At 38.5% G+C, this 14187-nt stretch overlaps 1 pseudogene; it reads right to left on the bottom strand.

Moving 5' to 3' along the window:
- Window positions 1–447: 447 nt before the first annotated feature.
- The window catches only part of LOC102240117, a 61952-nt pseudogene continuing 48212 nt past the window's right edge, over window positions 448–14187 (bottom strand).

Here is a 14187-nt window from a genome sequence, read left to right on the forward strand (position 1 = left end):
GATGACCAGAGCCCGCCCCCCAGTCACCTGACTACAGAATAGCACAGGACTGCTCATGGGAACACAGGTAGGCTCTCTCACCTCTCCTCATTGGTCACGCCTTAGCATGGAACCTCCCTATCCCCCTACTCCAGCAGGTCCTTAGTAGTAAACAAAGCACTAGCAAAAAAACAGAGTTACTACCTCCGGACTCTCTTAGGTAAGAGTCTTCCCTCGGTTTAGAGTGAGGACCCATGCCCCAGAGGTGCCATTCTGATGAGATTGCATGAAGGGAGTGGGTGCAGGAGACAAAATGGCTAACACAAAATTGGGAGCCACCAGTCCCCATCTGCAGCTACAACCTAAGATGCCTACAGATATGGGCAGTGTGACCTGTGCACAGGAGAGATGCAGAGGAATGGGGTGGGAGGGAGGGTGTCCTTGGGAAATTCGTCAGCCTGCTCGCCTTCACTTCCTGGCCTTGCCCCGGGCAGCCACAGCCTCCATGACTTTAGTGTGGTCTCTTCTTCCCCCAGGAACTGCATGGGCTTGATGGGCTTCAAGTTTGTCCAATTCCTAGGCAATGGGAATACCAGTCGGCAGGTTCAGCTCCATGACAGCCTCCTCAGAAAGCCCCGCCCCCCCAGATGTCTGACAATGCCCCAGAGGCTGTTGCCATAGGCTGCAATCAGTACCGTGTCCCCTCCTTGATCAGGGGAACTATTTCTTTTTTAAATATATATATATTTTATTGATTTTTTACAGAGAGGAAGGGAGAGGGATAGAGAGTTAGAAACATCGATGAGAGAGAAACATTGATCAGCTGCCTCCTGCACACTCCCCACTGGGAATGTGCCTGCAACCAAGGTACATGCCCTTGACTGGAATCGAACCTGGGACCCTTGAGTCCGCAGGCCGACGCTCTATCCACTGAGCCAAACCGGTTAGGGCAGGGGAACTATTTCTTCATTCCCAAAGGGCAGAGCTCTGGCAAGGGTGTCCTTCAGACTCTCCCAGGAGAGTGGCTGATCTTCACTGAGGTCTGCATACCTGCAACCCTTACTGATGTGGCAGTAGAAGGGAAGGTCGGGCTCCATCAGTGGTGGGATATCCTACGAGCGCCTCCAGGCCTTTACCTGGGCCTCGCCATGCTTTGCAGCAGTTTCTGCTTTATTAAGGCCAGTCAGACCCCCACAGGGCCGCTCATTGAGAGGCCACGTCCTCACCACAGGCAGCCACATGTGGTCCAAGGCATCCAGCACTGCCCAGAGGGTCCGCATTGCCCTCTTCTGCACTGAGGTGAAGCAGATGGGCATCTCCCAGCCCCTGCCCGCACTTGGTCTCCTCCCGCCTCTTGGCTCTCCAGGTTCCACGCTCTGGCCCTGCGGGATCAGCACCAGCTCGCAGGCGCCCCCACGGCGGTTCCGAGTACCCTGCAGACTGGGGCTCACTGAGTCTCAATTTCCTTTTTCAGCCAAGAATGATCAGAAGTGTGTTTTATATTTTAGAGGGACTTGAACTTTCTTTATAACCAAGAAAAGGCACAGCAATACTAATATACTTAACATTGCCGACTGTATACCTACAAATAGTTAAGACGGTAAAATTAATGCGATGTATATTTTAGCACAATTTTTAAAAAAAAATTCAATGCAAAAATAGGTAAGTTGTTTTCTGGGCGGCCTCAATGTAACCACAAGGGTCTTTAAAAATGGAAGAGGAGGCGGAAGTTCAAGCGAGCTGGCAGCACTGGGAAGACTTGCCCATCCTTGCTGGCTGTGAAGATGGAGAAAGGATACAGGAGCTGAGAAATGCAGCCGTCAGTCTACAGAAACCAGAAAAGCAGGGCACAGATGCTCCCCTGCAGGAAGGAAAGCAGCCCTGCCTTGATTTTAGCCAGGCCTGTTTTGGAATTCACTCTCCAGAACCGAAAGAGAATAAATTTGTATTGTTTCACTGTGTAAGGGCATTTTTAACAAATCCACTTGAACAGATTTTAAGAGAGGCTATAACAGTGCAAATTCTGTTTTTAAAATATATTTTTATTGCATTCAGAGAGGAAGGGAGGGTTAGAGAGAGATAGAAACATCAAGGATGAGAGAGAATCATTGATTGGCTGCCCCTTGCATGCCCCACACTGGGGATTGAGCCCTCAACCTGGGTATATGCCCTGACTGGGGAATCAAATGTGACCTCCTGGTTTATAGGTTGACCCTCAACCACTGAGCCACGCCAGCCGGGTTAAGCATGCAAATTCTAATGAACTTTTATTAGCAACAGTTAACCCCTGAAGTTCATATGAGATATAGCATTAGTATTAGCCCCTTTCTAGATCTGCAATCTAAGCTTATGATGCATATGGCCTGACATATACTGGTAAGCCATAGGGAAATTCTTCCTAAAAATACTCAGAGCCTCTCGTCCTCTTGCCATCCTTTTGTACAAACAGTGCAGAGAGCACATCCAAGTTCTTCACTGAGAAAATGGAAGCAGAAGAAAGTTAGGCTCCCAGACCTCAGGATCTCAGTGGTCGGTGAGGGGCAGAATCTCCTAGGTCAGGGCTATTTATTTCCACCATCCTCACTGAGCTCTCCAGAACCCACTCCATACGGCCGGTATCAAAACACAAAGCCCCTGGGACCAGAGCCAGTGAGGCCCAAGGAGCCAGAGCTCGGGAAACATTAACCTGAAACACTATTAAAACTTTCATCTGCAATGATTACAATGGTAGTGAGAGTGTAAGATCAGGAGAGAGAGAGAGAGAGAGAGAGAGAGAGAGAGAGAGAGAGAGAGAGAGAGAGAGACCACAGCTCACCAGCCTCTTTGCCCTCATCAGGGCTTAAGGGAATTCTGTTCTTGTACAGAGCCTTTGCCACTGTGTCCCAGCTGTGCTCCACCTGCTTATCCTTTGAACTTTAGATTGCATTAGAAGAGCTAACATTTGCTGGTTTGGCAGGAGGCTGAGCCTCTTCTCCCCTCATCTCCATGGCCATTCGAGAAAGTTCTGAGAATAAGAATGATTCCTTTAATAAATGGAGACAGAGATTCCACTTCACTCTCCCTCTGCCAGATCACAAGGAAACGATTTGCAGCTGAGTGATTCAGGAAGTGATACTGATGATTGAAGAAACATTCAGCTATAAATACAAAATTTACAAGACATATGACAATGTATTTTATACTAAGAAAAAAAATTCCTAAGACTGAGGAAAATGTACTTTAAATGGTAAAAGAAATTAAATTTGATTCAGAATTTTCAATTGATGTTACATTTTTTAACCTTTTATGAGAACCTGCATTTCCATGTGTTTTCATTTAATCCTAAAACTTTTTTGAAGTTTTTTAAAAATAATTTTCTTTTAATTCCACTTGCTCTTTTTTTAAAATATATTTTTATTGATTTCAGAGAGGAAGGGAGAGGGAGAGAGAGATAGAAACATCAATGATGAGAGAGAATCATTGATTGGCTGCTTCCTGCATGCCCCACACTGGGGATTGAGCCCGAAACCCAGACATATGCCCTGACCGGGAATCGAACCGGTGACCTCTTGGTCCTGGGTCATTGCTCAACCGCTTGGCCACACCCAGCTGGGCACTTTTTTGAAGTTTTAAAGATGAGAAAAAAGACTCAGAGGTTAGTAACTTGCCCACATACTATTAGTTAACAAGTGGCAGATCAGGTGTTGTAGTGTTCAAGTTCAGTGCTCTGTTTTACCAGATAGCTATCTCCAGTTGTGAAATGCCAAAACTATGGATTTATAATAAATTCTGTGATTTTAATTATATCTTTGAGCCTTTTCTATCTCATATTCCGTAAATTTTTGTTGAAAATCTATTAATCCTTGACAAAATTAAATTATAATTTAGGGTAAGGTGAAGCTAAATAATTATTTTAATGAAATAACTTATCTCAATATTTTTCATCATTTTCTTATTTTGCTTTTGAGAGAAAAATAAACAGTTAAGTGTTGATATAATTAATATTTACATCTCTAACATTTTTTTATTTGTATGAAAAAATAAATATTAGTTTATAGTTGAAAGCCAAAAAAAAAAAAATGGAGACAGAGCCTCATCTCGCCAACAATATTTTCATCAGTCTTCCACTTTACTGTTTTTAAAACGGAATTCAAGGTGATTTTCAGGTTTGGTGCAATTCCTCTGACCTAGGATTCTCCAAGTTCATAGGTAAGGGCAGGACTTTCTGGCCTATCAGATGGGGAAACTGAGGCAGGGATTGGGAGAGTGATGAAGTCAAAGTTACTCAAGATTAGAAAGAGCAGAATTTTAAAATCTCTGATTCCTAATGAGTTGATAAGACACTCAAGCAGTGGGTTTCTGATTTCCCCTTTTTTTCCCCTCAGTGATTCCTTGGTTTCTTAGAATAATTATCTCCTACGCTTCATTTACAGCTCTCTTTCTACAAGGCACAAAATGAGGATGAAGATGAAGATGAACTCCATGTGCTTAAAACAGGAGCAACACTTTCTCTCCTACCCTGCCCCCCCATCTCAAATTATCCAAATAATTTCTGCAGTCCCTAAGTCCTGTAAAAAACTTAAAATCATCTTTTAAAAGTTTACATTTTTTGGTGTGAAAATGCTATTCCGACTGTGAATTCTGGGGGCAAAAATATTTGCATATAATATTTAATAGGACCTTTACAATAAACTTTACAAACTTTTATATAATCTTTTGTATAATCTTTACAAATTACTTTCTTATGTGATCTTCCTCAGAAAGCAGTTTACTTAAGAAGGCAGTTTATCAAAGTTGTAAGTTGTTAAGAAGTTACTAAGGAAAATCACTTATGGGCAAAATAAAATATTGATCAAATGGTTATAACTTGAAGTGAGCTCTCACATAAAAGAAAAAGAAAATGCAAAGACATAAAGGCACTCAAGTGAAAAGGGATCTAGAAATAGAATTGATTACTAAGGGTTGTTTTGCTTGGTTTTGTTTTGTTGTTTGTTTTTTATGAAGGGCTGAAATGCCTTCCCTGGCCATAATCTCCTCCTTTTCCTGCTCCATGAAAAGAATCAATAAAAACACCTGAAACTTATAAGGAACTACTTCAACAGAGGCTGTGACAAAGGGGAGTCAATGAAGTGATTCTTTAAGCTAAAGCAATAGCCAATAGTTGATGGAAGCTGTGAAAACAACGTTTCACCCTAAGGCAGAAAAGCCATGGACGTGAGCCATCTTACATGTTATATGACTTTAACATAAGGATCAAAGAGAAACGACAAAGACATTTTAAAACCAAGTCTTGGGAAAATAAACTGTGTTATGAATGATCATGTTTAGAATTTATAAGAAATGAACTGAGTTTTGCCACATAGCAAAGTTTTTTCAAACTATGGTCCATAGATTAGTGCATCTGAAGCAAAGGGCACTAGAGATGGAATGCCACTGTTCACCTATATTCAAGCATTTTCCTTTCTACCTGAATATACCATGAGACTGTATTCCCCTTTCCAATTTACAGTGAGGTGTGATTTCTAGATTGAGTTCAGCCACTACCATAATAGGCAGTAAACACTCTCATGTGCTAATATATCACATTCTCAATCTTCTCTCTCTCTCTCTCTCTCTCTCTTCCTGTTTAGATATAGGGTTTTCCCACAGAGGATTCTCAGTTCTTACAAGATGACAGGACCATAAAATGTAAGGAGTCTTGGTCTCTAATTCTCTACACAGGAAGCTGCCAATTTGGTTCAGGATATGAGTAAGAAATGAACCTTTTATGTGTTAACTATTTGAGGTTTGAAGGTTATTTGTTACGAGGATAGACTACCTTGATTAATACAATACATATTAAAATGACCTGATTCATTGTTCCATTCTAAGATACACTGAATCAGAAATTCTTGGAATAGGAGCCAGAAATCTGAAATTCTTAACAAATTCTCCAAGTGATTCTACCCACATTGAAGTTGGAAAACCGTTTTATACTTTGATTTCTTTAAAAGTTATGCATATATATCAAAATGAAATCTTTCTTAAGTTGAAGTGTTCAAAGAGTTTTAAACCTATTAGAACAATGCATTTGAAACAATGTTAATCCTGTTTTCAATGCCATGCTTAGTTTAAACCATGTAGGTCAGAGTATGCAGCATTTATCCAACAAATATGTAGTAAGCACCTCCTATATGCCAGGAAATATAGTAGGTGCTGGAGATACCTGGTTAACAATATAGCCACATTCCTTGCTCCCCCCAATACTCCTATGGTTATAGATAAATATAATATATTGTGATAAGTAGAAATACCTGGTGCTCTAGGAGCAAATATAAAAAACATTTAACTCAGGTGTGATGGCTTCAAGGAAGATATCTCAACTAAAGCATGAAGGATGAATAGGAATTAGCCGGATGGAAGGGAAGAGGAAAGAGGGAGGGTAAAATGTTATTCCAGGTAGGCAAACAGTATGCACTAAGATAAACATGAGAGAACATGCAACATAACGTTAGGATAGGCATGATGAGAGCTGGGGCTAGAGAACTAAGTATGGCCAGGTCAATGAGGGCTGTGGAAATCAATTTAAGGAACTCAGAAATTATCTGGAGGGAAATGAGGTGCCACTGAAGGGGATGAAAAGGAAATGCACTTTATAAGTTTTGCCTGTAAAAATTTATCCAACTGTATTGAGGAGAATGGATTGGATGGGCCAAGACTCGGGGAAACCAGTTAAAAGACTGATTTGTGTGTGTTGCAGAATTCCAGGTGATAAGTTAACTAATTAATTTGTTCATGCAACTAACTTTTAATAAGCCCCATGTGAGGGTCTCACAAATTTTAAAGCTGAGAGAGAGAGAGAGAGAGAGAGAGAGAGAGTGAGTTTGACTATAAAAAGGTAGTGACCTAGAATGACCAGTAAGGCTGAAGAGAAGTACTGTACTGGTAATTGATGAAATGTGGGAGTGGAGAAAAAAGTCCAAGATGATGCTATGGTTTCAGGCATGAATAAATGGTACCACCATTCATGGAAATAAAGAAGACAGGAATAAGATTAGGTTGAAAGAGAGATTATGTTCAATTTTGGATTTATACTGCCTGATTTCAAGGCTTATTATAAAGATATAGTAATCAAGACTGTATGGTATGGGCATAAAAGTAGCACAATAGATCAATGGAACAAATTAGAGAGTCCAAGATTTTTCAACAAAGTCACAAAAGCAATACAATGGAGTAAATACAGTCTTTTCAACAAATGATTCTGTAACAATTGGACAACCATATGCAAAAAAACCCCACTTTGATCATAGCTTATACCACATAAAAATTATCTCAGAACTGATTTTAGATTTAACTGTAAAACCTAAAACTGTGAAATAAAATGTCTATAAATTTGACAAAGATTTCTTAGATACAATACCAAAAACCCAAGCCATAAAAAATGGACATATTGGATTATATCAAAATTAAAAACTTTGAAAGAAACTTCATCAAAATTAAGAACTTCATTAAAATAATGAAAAGACAAGCCACAGATTGGGAGAAAATACTTGAAAGTCACACAATTGGTAAAACAAACAAACAAACAAAAAAACAACTTAGATCCAGAATATATAAAGAATTCTTAAAATGTAGTAATAATAATAAAAAATTAAAAATGGGCAAAATTTTGAAAAGTTACTTCACCGAAGAAGATATATATAGATGACAAGTATTTACATGAAAATTTGCTCATCATTAGTCATTAAGGAAATGTAAATAAAAACTTCAAGAAGATGCCACTGTATACCCATTAGAATGGCTAAATTTAAAAGACTGATCATACCATGTGCTGGGGAAGGTGTGGAGCAACTGGCACTTTCATGCACCACATACTGCTAGTGGGAATGAAAAATGGTACAACTACTTTGAAAAACAGTTTGGCAATTTCTTAAAAAGTTAAACATATACCTACCATATGATCCAGATATTGACTTATAGGTATTTACTGAAGATGTATGTCTATATAAAGACTTGTATTTATATATATATCAGATTTATTTGTAATAGTATATCTATAGTACAATGGAATACCACTCAGCAACAAAAAGGAATTAACTCAATTGATATATGCAATAACATAGATGAATCTCAAAATTATAACTGAAAAGTCATTAAAAAGAGTATATGCTATATTATTTTATTTATTAAAAACTCTAAAAAGTCCAAATGAGTCTTTAGTGACAGAAAGCAGATCATAGTTGCCTGAGGACTGATGGGGAGTGATGTAGTGAAGGGGTTAGAGGGAGGAATGACAAAGGAATACAAAGAAACATTTGGGGGTGATAAATGTGTTTATTATCTTGGTTGTGATGATGGTTTCATGGGTGTATACATATGTAGAAGTTATTCAAATTGTACACTTTAAATATGTGTACTTTCTTATATGTCAACATACCTCAATAAAACTGTAAAACTGTTAAAATACTTAAAAAAATAAAAACAATCATTTAATTCTTTAAGGGCCTGAACAGAATAAAAGAAAGAATTCTTATTTAAAAAGAATTCTTTCTCTCTGCCTGCCTGTCTTTGAGCTGGGACGTCAGTCTTCTCCTGCCTTCAGACTTGGACTCATACTGGGACTTGCACCATTGGCTTTCCTGGCTCTCCAACTTGGAACTAGAGATCTTGGGAATTCTCAGCCTCCATAATTGCATAAGCCAATTCCAAAAGTAAAGTAAATCTCTCTCTCTCTTGCTCTCTCTGTAGATGGATATATAGAGATATACACACATAAATATAGGTAGAATATATAATTCTTTATAATTATATAGAATTCTACATAAATATATAATTACATATAATATAAATTCTATATCCTATCTAGTATAGAGGGAATATGCTAATTGACCATCACACCCTCACAAAAATGGTGGCACCCACAGCCAATAAAGAGGGAATATGCTAATTGACTGTCACACCCTCACAAGATGGCAGTGCCCACAGCCACAAGATGGTGGCACCTAGTCCCCTCAGCCCCCCAGGGGAAGGCAATTGGGCCAGCAGGGGGAGAGGGCAGTTGGAGGCAATCATGCTGACAAGGGAGCAGTTAGGCATCAATAAGGCTGGCAGGGGAGCGGTTAGGGGGCTATCAGGCTGGCAGGCAGAGTGATTAGGAGCCAGCAGTCCCGGATTGTGAGGGGGATGTCTGGCTGCCGGTTTAGGCCCAATCCCCGAGGGGTCCCAGATTGGAGAGGGTGCAGGCTGGGCTGAGGGACACCCCCCCATACCCCCATGCATGAATTTCGTGCACTGGGCCTCAAGTATTATATATAGAAGTCTTGGTATTTATTAATTCTATATATTTATATAGACTTCTATATATAGAATACAGAATATATATCATATATGGAACTATATGTATAATTCTATATAAATAGAATATAGAATACACATGTATATCATTAGTTCTATTTCTAATACAGACTAATACAGTTTAATACAGACTAACACAGATACAGAGAATGTGAGCAGTTGGATCAGTCAAAACATGGCCAGGTGTTGAACTGGACAATAAGACAAAAGAGTTGAGGAAAGACAAAGCAATGAAAACAAACAGAGGTGCTGAGTATGGGGGGAATAGAAGTGTCAAGGAAGTAGAGGGGTCAGAGTGTAAACTAACAGAGAGAGTAATGGGAGAATAAAAGTAATTGGCAGGATAAGAACTTTAAATGAAAGCTGTCAGAAACAGAGGTATTCTGGATGATGACAAAATCTTGGAAGGAGGTGGCTGAGAAAAGGTAAAGGAGATGTTTATTGGCATTATGTAAATCAAGGAACTGATTGAGTAGGGTCTTGAATCACCCATGAGTTCTTGGTGAGAGGAACAGTCAAAAAAATCCAGACTTGTTACTGATGTCAGCTTGTCTTATTTGCAGGTTTTGCTATTGTAAATGATATGGTACCTCTGGAGAAATTGTACTCCTAAACTAATAAATTGATCATACAATACTATTATGCCTGAAATATTTTGATCAGAAAAATTGTGTATTTACTGATCTATATGGTGCAACCTTTTTTGTTGTTGTTGTTCTTTTATGTTATTTTTACCTTTCACGGTATAGGAATTTTAGATATCTATATCTATATCTATCTCTATATCTATATCTATCTCTATATCTATATCTATCTCTATATCTATATCTATCTCTATATCTATATCTATCTCTATATCTATATCTATCTCTATATCTATATCTATCTATCTATCTATCTATCTACCTATCTATCTACCTAACTAGCTATTTTTTCTATTTATATACATATTAGAAAACTTCCTTTCCTGTTATTGATCTTTCCTAACCCCTCACCTGGCAACTGTGCTTCAGCACGGTAACTTGAGTGGTTATGATTGGATGAACTCTACGAAGTGAGGACATTGGATTAGATCAGTGAGAGGTTCTGGACCTTTAAAAAAAAAATTGTCGACCTCTTTGTAAATTTGATGAAAGTGTGACTTCTTTATGCAGGAAAATGAATGTTTTCATACACCCACAGAATTCTGTCACTTAATATAATCTGAATTTTATTATTGTGGATATCTTTTCAGCTGTACAATATTACAACTACAGTTATACTATGAAATCAGTTGGCTTATTTGCCAATTTTTAAAGTCTAATTGCAATCTTTTCCCTTAAACTTGTCTCTCAGATCTCATTCTGTAATGGGTGAGGTCAAGGGAGCATATACATTTCTCTCTGTGGCCTGATAGTTCTCTCCGAGTGTGACCCTTCCCTGACAGAGCACCGGGGAGTCTTCTGCTAGTCACCCCAACAAGTTTTATTTTAAAAGGGTGGGTCTCTCTGACTGGAACAGCTGAGCCTGTCTTCCTGCTTGTTGACTGGCAACCGCCCAACTCCACAGCTGACGTGGTGGAAGGGACATCAGGGACACTTCCATCAGCCAATTCACTCTGCCCTGGGAATTACAAGTCAGAGAGAGGAGTTTGGCACAGAAGGCAGTGAGGGAACTGATGGGCTGATGACAGTCTCCACTGAGCGCATTTGTGCTCGTGGTCTCAAGAGTGCTTAGAAAGGACAAGCCTAGGGAGAGACCCTGGGTGAAATGAGGAAAGAGAAAAGAAAAAATACCCCCCAAACAAGCAAGCAAGCAAAAAACATACACCATTAAAAAAAAATCGAAAAAAATCACTAACAGTTTGTCCAAAGAAGCAGTTGGAGATTTAACTGCTCAGTATCCAGAGTAGGTGCAAATTCGAATCCATTTTAGAAAATAAGTGGGCTTCATAGACCAGACTATATCTTTCCACTCTTCCTCTTAGGCAGAAAAGCTACCTCTCCCCTGTTACTCTCTATCTATGCCTTCTCTCCCCCCACCCCCTTTTTTATGACAGTTTTATTCTCTCTTCACCTATAGCTATACTGTATCAAATTCCTAGAATGGTGAAATAAAAAATTTTGTACAATTTATTTACTTACCATTGGGAAATAGATAAAATAGGTTTTATCTATTGCCCAAAATATTTGAAATGATTTACAATAAAGACTAAATTGCTAGAAACCACTAAAATATAGCAAAAGAATAAGAGTCAAACAATAGATGGATTATAGTTGTGTTGTAAAAAATTAGGCCAAGCAAAACTACTACAATTGATCCAAAACATAGCTCTGAGTTCCACGGAATCCAAGGTAAAAAAATATAATCCCTTGAGGTAGTCTTCATTGCCTATTAAATTAAATATACACATTTTTTCCTATTATTAAATTTTCAAATGAATTTATATGTCATAGAGATATTCAATTAACATAGTATATTTAAATATCTTCAATTTTATTTGAGATATGGAAACATTTTTCCATGGAATGTTTTCAAGTATATCCTTTATAAATGCCAAGGGGGAGAATTTAAGTCATGGATTTGTTAAAGTTTTCTCATAGGTAGGTTGACGAAATCTGTCATAGTAATGTTATTGGATAGTTTTTGACTTGTCATGAGGATAGAATTTAGGCTTGAGGGGAATTTAGTCTAAATGAATAAATTGTTAGCTATACTTCTTAGTACATTCTTTTCAATGATCAATTGTCTCAGTTAGGTTATTAACCAACAATGGATGGCAGGTAATTTGAGATCTGAAGCATAGATCTTCCATTTTGTTGATATTAGAAGGTTGGTGTACATTAGGTGTCTGGCATGCTGATGGCAAAGCCGAGGTTTTATTATAAAAACAGGAGCTTGATATGGGAAGTCTTCTCATTTTTACCCTGGGTAGGTTTCAGGTGCCTATGCAAACAGTGCCAACATTTTTCTCAGGAAGCAGCTTTGGTGGAAAAGTAAAATATCGCTGAAAACTAAATGAAATAACAAGGTTGTGCAGTCTATAAACTGAAGCACATCTGCCCATGGCAACTATTTTGAATTTGGCACAGTTAATTTTGGGCTTTTCTTTTTGAAAGCAGTTAGTTGATGGCATTATTGGCTTTAAGATGATGGCTACCATGGACACAGACAATAGTATGGTGAAGGCCTCGGGGTGGGGGTGGTGCAGGGTGGAGGGGTCAATGGGGAATGAAAAGGGGACATCTGTAATATTTTCAACAAATTAAAAAAAGAGAGAGAGAGTAAGACTATGCCATCATCAAAGGATAGAATGATGAATGATCTTCCTGTTTGCTATTGAAAGAGAGAATGCATCCAGCTCATCTAAAAGTTGTTCCAAATATATTTCTTTCAACAAATTTTAAAAAAAAAGAGAGAGTAAGACTATGCGATCATCAAAGGATAGAATGATGAATGAGCTTCCTGTTTGCTATTGAAAGAGAGTGCATCCAGCTCATCTAAAAGTTGTTCCAAATATATTTGGTATGAGTTCGAGAGGATGAAAAGCTGTATAGTTGCTACTAACAAGGCCCAGGATCTCTTGTTTCTGCTCCTCAGGATTCATTTAAAGGCCGTTGACATTAGACAGAGTAGGATCAGATTTACATTATTCATTTCAATAAGGACAAAAGGGGACATAGTACAAGCTATGAGAAGCAAAAGATTCATAATGTCAGCATGGTTGTTAAAACAAGAGGGAATTTGCATTACAGTTTTTCAGATTATACCAATTTTTTTTCTCCTTTAGATTCAGTCTACTTAAGTACCTTGTCCTATGATTTAGCCTTTGAGAACAAAGAATTCCTTTCCTCTGTGTCCAGTTATTTCCCCTCTGGGAATTTGATTATCTTGCAAATCAATAGTCGGATAGAATAGAGGTTCTAAGAAGAAAGTAGTAACAAAAGACACTTCTTTGAAAAAACAAATCCAACCAATGTTGCCAGTGGGCCATGAACAGTAGAATATAATCAATAGAATCATCTGGACCTGACGTCCAAATAAACAACATTGAAAACAACAACCAAATGTCTAGGTCTTAAAATAGACTTTAATAATATTATAATAACTATGTATAGTGTCAGGGGGGTGTGGGGGGGAGGAATGTCCTGGGTGCACAACTGGAGAATATTTTAACACCTTCTGTCTCTGGATGAAGTGCTGTCATTCTGTTCACTATAAAGCCTCTCTGTTCTTTTTTGTAAACATTCAGTTTAATTCAAAGAAAGTGATACATGGACATTTTAAGAGGGAGCATCGCTGGAAGAGGTCAGGTTGGAAACGTTAACTGCTCCAGGCTCTGGCGCTCTTATTAAGGAGACAGAGAGTGCAGGTGATGACAAGACACACTCTCAGATAGAGGGACTGTTTACTGCAGTTTGGTAGAGACCGGAAAATCTTTTCCGATAGGACAATGATCACAATGACCGTTGTGGGCCTTCCATGGTGCCAACCTGCAGGTATGGTGGGGTTACAAATCTCTCTTCACAGTTAAGGAAGCTCTGCGTACACTCATTTGCATGAAATGAAGTGAAAGGGAATTGGTAGTGGAGAAGCCTAAAAGAGAGTGGGTTTCCATCTGAAATGTCTTCCAATTGTTCTCTGATACTCTAGGCCAGTGGTTCTCAACCTTCCTAATGCCGCGACCCTTTAATACAGATCCTCATGTTGTGGTGACCCCCAACCATAAAATTATTTTTGTTGCTACTTCATAACTGTAATTTTGCTACTGTTATGAATCGTAATGTAAATATCTGATATGCAGGATGTATTTTCATTGTTACAAATTGAACATAATTAAAGCATAGTGATTAATCACAAAAACAATATGTAATTATATATGTGTTTTCCGATGGTCTTAGGCGACCCCTGTGAAAG

This window comes from Myotis brandtii, unplaced genomic scaffold (assembly GCF_000412655.1).
Source record: "Myotis brandtii unplaced genomic scaffold, ASM41265v1 scaffold948, whole genome shotgun sequence".
NCBI classification, from domain to species: Eukaryota; Metazoa; Chordata; class Mammalia; order Chiroptera; family Vespertilionidae; genus Myotis; species Myotis brandtii.